Source organism: Octopus bimaculoides, chromosome 7, assembly GCF_046866305.1.
Source record: "Octopus bimaculoides isolate indiv1 chromosome 7, ASM4686630v1, whole genome shotgun sequence".
NCBI lineage: Eukaryota > Metazoa > Mollusca > Cephalopoda > Octopoda > Octopodidae > Octopus > Octopus bimaculoides.
The window spans coordinates 105,895,194-105,901,561 of NC_142934.1; the positions used below are offsets into that span (position 1 = coordinate 105,895,194).

Consider the following 6,368-nt stretch of genomic DNA (forward strand, 5'->3'; position numbering starts at 1 on the left):
TGTATGGAAACTTTTGGTCACATTGTACATACACACACATACATGTTTTACTAACATTCTTCTCACACACACACACACATGTATGTGTATACACATAATACATAGTGTGGATGTGTATGTATGCATGTATGTGTGCATATATATATATATATATATATATACATACACACAAACAAATGTGTATAGATGTAATAATGTGCGCTTTTATTTATATATACATACATTTATGTGAATATACGTAATACTTACAGTATGCCTATTTCATATATATATATATATATATATATATATACACGCGTGTGTGCATGTATACATATATGTATATACACACACACACACACAAACATAGGCAGGGTGATCAAAAAGTAATTGTGCAGTTAAACTTATATACTTACATTATTTCTGTCTTTATGAACAATTAAAATAATTGTTGCTTGCACACACACACACACATATATATATATATTGAAAGCAATATTAAGCAAGCAAATTCAAAGCTAATCTGCAGAGTACTAAATACTTTTCATTAATAGCTGAATAATCAATCCTTCAGCTATTAATATCACAAACAGACATGTTTTACAACTAAAAAAATCTTTATTTCTATTGTATACCTGTTATTAAACATATATTTTCATTAACTGACATAAAAAAAAAATTATTTGCAATGTACACACTGACATTTTGATCACAGAAATATTCTATTCATATATATGATTATATATATATATATGTTTACCTTTCTTCTTAATCTCAAACCAACAAATTATTAAAACATTAAAAAAATTCCACACAAAGAATAAGGAACAAAACACAATTTATACACATCATCAACATCAACAAGAACAAAAGAAATAGAATACATACACAAATGATCCAGGAGTTGTTTTTAGTTTAATGTTGTTTGTTGTTGATGATGATGATGATGTTGTTTTAGTTAAAGTTGCATGATGTAGCTGTTGCTGCTGTTACGCTTGACAAAGTGCTGCTGTTGCTGCTGCTGCTGTTGCTGCAGATATCACCTCTATCTACTGGGGGCTGAATCAGTCGCTGCTGCAGTTGTTACTGTCTACAGGAAGCTGAAACAGTTGGTGCTGCTGCTGCTGTTGTTGTTGGTGGTGGTGTTGGTGGTGTTGGTGGTGGTGGCGGTGGTGGTGTTGGTATTGATGTTGGTGTTGCTACTGTCTACCAAGGGTGCTGGATCAGTTGGTGCTGCAGCTGTTGCTGTATTTTAGGAAAAAAAAAAAAAAGTTGGCGATGCTGCTGTCGTCACATTTCAGCCCAGAGTACTGAATCAGTTGGTGATGGTGATGCTGCTGCCAATTAGTTCTGCTTGTATAGGAATGAATTGTGCTGTTGCTCGAATATACAACAGTTATGACAATGGGTTTTGTTGTGGCTGCTACAGCTCCTTTTATTTACCATTGTATCACTGTTCTTGAGATTACAGTTGCTCATCTGATATTGAGAAAGGAGGAGGAGGAGGAGGAGGAGTTGATGCCAGGTGATATTAATAAGGTCGCTGCTGTATAATTATTAATTATCAGTTGATGCTGAAGACGATGGTCGATGGGCTTGCCCAGTTCTTTCTCTCTCTTTTCTCACCAGAAATGAGATTCAAAATAGATTTAATTCTTTCATGATTATTTATCAAATTGAGTATACATCTACAAATCTCTTGCCCATTCAGTTCAGCTGCTTCTGTGAGAAGAGGAGAGATGATAAATATTTCCATCTGCAGTTTTGGCGATGACAATAGTAGTGATGTATATTTTCTTGGAGTGGGAAGAATTAGATATAAGCAATCAAATCTGCTTCATCAAAACCACCAATGTTACTGGTATACAGAAGATTCTTTATCACTGAGGAAGGAGGCGAAGGAAAACAAGAACTCAATCTTGCCAAGAGTAGAATAGGAGAATGAATCAAATGTTGCAAAACTGAATCTAGAATGTGAGAATACAGCTTTCTATCATTTGTTTGTGTCAAAACCAGCTTTCATAATATTAATTATTATGAGCTATGAAGCATTACAGTTACTTGCTCAAAAGAAATGGTAGGAGACCGTGACATTTAAGAACTTCATTGAAGTTATTAAAAACCATAGTAAGTAGATGAAATGGTTTCAAACTGAAATCCAGTCTCTCTCTTCTGATACCTAGTGTTGCACAATGGCTGTTTACAAAGCAGGAGTCTTTTTTTTTTTCTAGCTTCTTTTGACAAATAACAAATGAATAGCAGAACCATTAATAACATGAAAAGTTTTGGTATTTCAAAATGGCCATTATTGAAGAAATTTCAATGTTCCAAATCAAGTATCAAGACAATGTTATAGGATATTCTCATGAACATTTGCCTCCAGTCTCTCTCATCACAATAATAATATTGATAAAGTTCAGCATGAGGTGCAATTTATTTCTTTATGAACAATCAAGAATCTTTGGCCACATTTTCAGCACCATGGTTTAATCCAGTGATAGTGTCATCCATTCTAAAGGAAGGAAGGACTGACTCAGAAAGATTTATTAACTAACACACAATAAAATAAACAAGACAGCAAATTTGACACCAAATATGCTCTCTCACACACACACACACACGTCTGGTGCTTCAGCCTGTCAATACATAGATATCAAGGATGAAAAATAGTCCTCGAACTGTAGAATAATGATTATTATGAAAGTTCTTGTAGATGCAGACTTATTTGATGACTTTCACACATACATGAGGTTTCATCTTGAGTGAGGAGAATTCTCCCTCGCTTTCCCTGTTTAGGCTCTGTTGATGTGATTTTCAGCTGACATTGAACTGCTATCCTGCATCGATAAGAGGAGTTGTCATGAACAAATAAACAGGCAAGACCAAAACAAAAAAAAAAGGCTCTCTTGCATGTGAGACTGCTTCTTGATAACACTGCTTTTCTTTTCCATAGTTTCACTGCATATAAGGTAGTTTCCAAAACGGAGCAGACCCATTCAAACGTTGTTGCTCCTGTTCAAATTGATGGTATTTAGGTCAACAGAGGTAGGATAGGGGTGTTAAAGGTTCAGATCAAACATACATTTTAATAATCAGAGAATATTCTGACTTTCAGGGAAATGCGTTGGTAATATTTGGAGTGGTGACAGTGGCACAGATCTTGGAGGAAAAGGACATTGTTAGTGAAAAAAGGAAGGTTACTTGCTAAAAGGTGAAAGAGTATAGTAGGAGAAATAATTGCATATCTGTCGGATTAAAGAAGTTTCAACAGCTTATTGTTTTCATGAGCGTCTTAAAAAAGGACCAACGATACCACAAAGCCAACTTTATTGTGTAGAGAGAAGAGAGGGAAAAATCAGATGGAAATTAATGTGGTATGATAATCAGCTCTTGATGATTAGCAAACAATGAATATTTCTAGGAGTGAGAGAGGAAAGGTGACAAATTATTTTCCAAACCAGCTGCTGGCACTATATTGAAGGAGCTAATTTCCTTTCCCGTGTACATTGAATTGTACACCTGTTTTTAAACTGGTACTTATTTTATCATCTCTGCACTCAGAGGTAAGAGAGTAGTGGTGCATAGAGAAAATCTAAAATAAATTCAGCCCATGGCTGGATGAGAACCTAAAATAGTGAGATTAAAAATAACAAAAAAAAATTAAAACAATAATAAACCTACGTTTGAACCCCCTTCCAATTAATGAGCGACCTGCACATAACTGAACACTAATACAGACTAACTTTTCTTTATTATTCTTAACACAGACATGAAATTACCTGACCTATTGCCTTGATGGGTACTGGGGTGAGTGCGGAGTAGCAGAGCGGAAGGGTTATTTATATAGGTCAGAGAACTGACTGAGATGTAGTGACAGTCAACAGTTGATAAGCAGCAACCAACCAATCACGAAACACAGCAACCTCCGCGCCAGAAAAAAAAAAACGGAGAGAAGGAGGTGGAGACCCGATTTCAATATTATACCCCACATTCTAAGCAAAAGAAAAAGAGGTGGTAGGCTGGGTTGGGTCGGGCTGATGATACAGAAAAACTGATTTTTGCTAAAATAGGAGATTCTAATTTACTTGTAAGACACACTTCAGAAACACAGGACAAGAGTAGTAGTAGTAGCAGCAGCAGCAGTAGTAGTAGTAGTAGTGGCGGCAGCAACTAAATTCAATTGTAAACAGATTTTCTAGCCCTCTCCTCAGACACATTCAGCGCCATAGTTCTTTTTTTTTTTTTCCAATTAATGTGAAACATAGGGATGTCTATTGTTAGATAAATATCCATTACTTTAATAACAATACCTAATTAATATGATTAAAAACTACTGCTAAGCTTTTAAACTGATGTCTGGTTATACGTATATGCATGCACACACACACACTATATATATATATATATATATATATATATATACATACACACGGCGCGCATGTGTATATGCGTAATAACATATATACACGTGATAACGTGATTAAAAGCTAGCTCCAAGCCATTAAACTGATGTCTGGCTACTGCACATACACGTGTGTATGTATGTGTGCATATATATATATATATATATATATACACAAAACAAACGTGTCTATATTCATTTCACATACAATATTTATGTGTGTGCATATATATATATATAAACATAATTAAGGGATCAGCAAATATTTGCTTTTTCTTGTTTTTGCGTTTGTGAGTTACAAGAGATGCTATCTGTGGGATTCTCAGCTTTTTTAGCTGCTATTTCTGAACTTCGGTATATGGTGAAGCAAATATTTGCTGATCCCTTAATTATGTTTATAAATATATATGAGCTTTTAAATAAGTTCTCCACCAATAATGGTGCTTTCATACCGATGGGCTTGGTAAAAATTATTAATTGCTAATTGATTTATTAATTAATAAATTGATAGTCCTTTACCCTTTTAATTTGTAATAATATATATATATATATATATATATATATATATAAAACAAACGTGTCTATATTCATTTCACATACAATATTTACGTGAGTGCATATATATATATATATATATATATATATATATATATATTGATAGATAGATATTTGTATCCTAGACACTGAAAATCAGTTTGTACATATTTACAAATGTAGTTGGATGTGTGTGTCTGTATATATATATATAATACACACACACACGTCCATAACACTCATACACGTATATGCGCATAAGGGTAATTTGTAACGTATATACTACGTAAAGGTAATTTGTAAGATAACTTTAGAATATCTGTTGGCTGTTCCTTTCCAATTTACTTCAGCAATGAAGCATAGGGCTACAAATCTGTAAGGGAGAATGTAGGTAAAGTCAATGAAATTAACTCCACTATTTATTAATATTTCATCAAGGAAGGTTGAAAGGTAAAGTCGACCCTAGCGTGATTTGAACTTGGGCCCGTAGGACAGAAACTAAGAATACTGGGGACACGGGCGGGGGGGGGCTGAATTTGACGTTCTATATCTGAAGCTTCACCACCCTCATATATTAAATTTGGCCACATATCTATAGGGAAGAAGTAATCGATTTAATCGATTCAAATATATGACAGAGACTTATGTTGGCGACCCTCTATCAAAAGGAAGAAAGATAAAGTTGCCTGTAATTTGTGTGAGAATTGAAATACGTACCAAAGCAGCCCGGCACTCTAACCATTTCTCCGACCCCACAGCTCTCTTAAGACAACGATAATGATAATTATTATATTGGCACAAGGTTACAAATATTTGGAGGAAGATTTCTGACGCGTATTTATCTCAACATAATGACAGTTATTGTTTAGCCCCCAGATCAACTCTGAACTAGTAGAGCAGCCCTTACGTAGCCTTATGTAAATGAAAACGGCAAAGGTGATCGCATGACATTCATGCCTTTCTCAAGGACATCAGCATTGTTAAGCGATGTGACATGGCTACAACTACTGGGTGGGTGAAATAGAATGAGCACGCTGTGATGTTCATGCATTGCTAAAGTGCCATCAGCAGCAAATGTGAAGCGATTCCAACGAGAGAATAGCAAACATACTTGAGTACTTCGAACTCGGGCGAGCTGGCAGTGCTCTAGTTTTCGATTCTCGGTTGATGCAAAAATACTTTATACTTCACTTAGGCTGTAAATGTACTAAAGAATGAAATGAACGTCACAACACTGTAAGGATAATATGAAGGACTATGAGAACTCCGTTACACTCCCACTACAAAAAAAAAAAAAGAGCAGCAATTGTTATATCGCTATCATTAGAAATCCTGATTTTCAATTTGGAATTTACAACTAATGATCTATTTGATCAACTTTTTTTTTGTAAATTAGAAATCTGGGGGGGGGGGAGAGAAAATGATTTGAGAATTAAGACATTAGAAAGGGTAA

General features: G+C 34.8%; 1 pseudogene across 1 annotated transcript in view; it reads right to left on the minus strand.

Annotated features, from left to right (window-relative positions):
* Window positions 1–577: 577 nt before the first annotated feature.
* Window positions 578–6,368, minus strand: part of LOC149134875 (serine/arginine-rich splicing factor 7 pseudogene) — a 7,770-nt pseudogene continuing 1,979 nt past the window's right edge. The window contains exon 1 of the transcript XR_016242710.1: window positions 578–6,368. This exon is cut by the window's right edge and continues 1,979 nt beyond it. The product of XR_016242710.1 is annotated as a serine/arginine-rich splicing factor 7 pseudogene (transcript).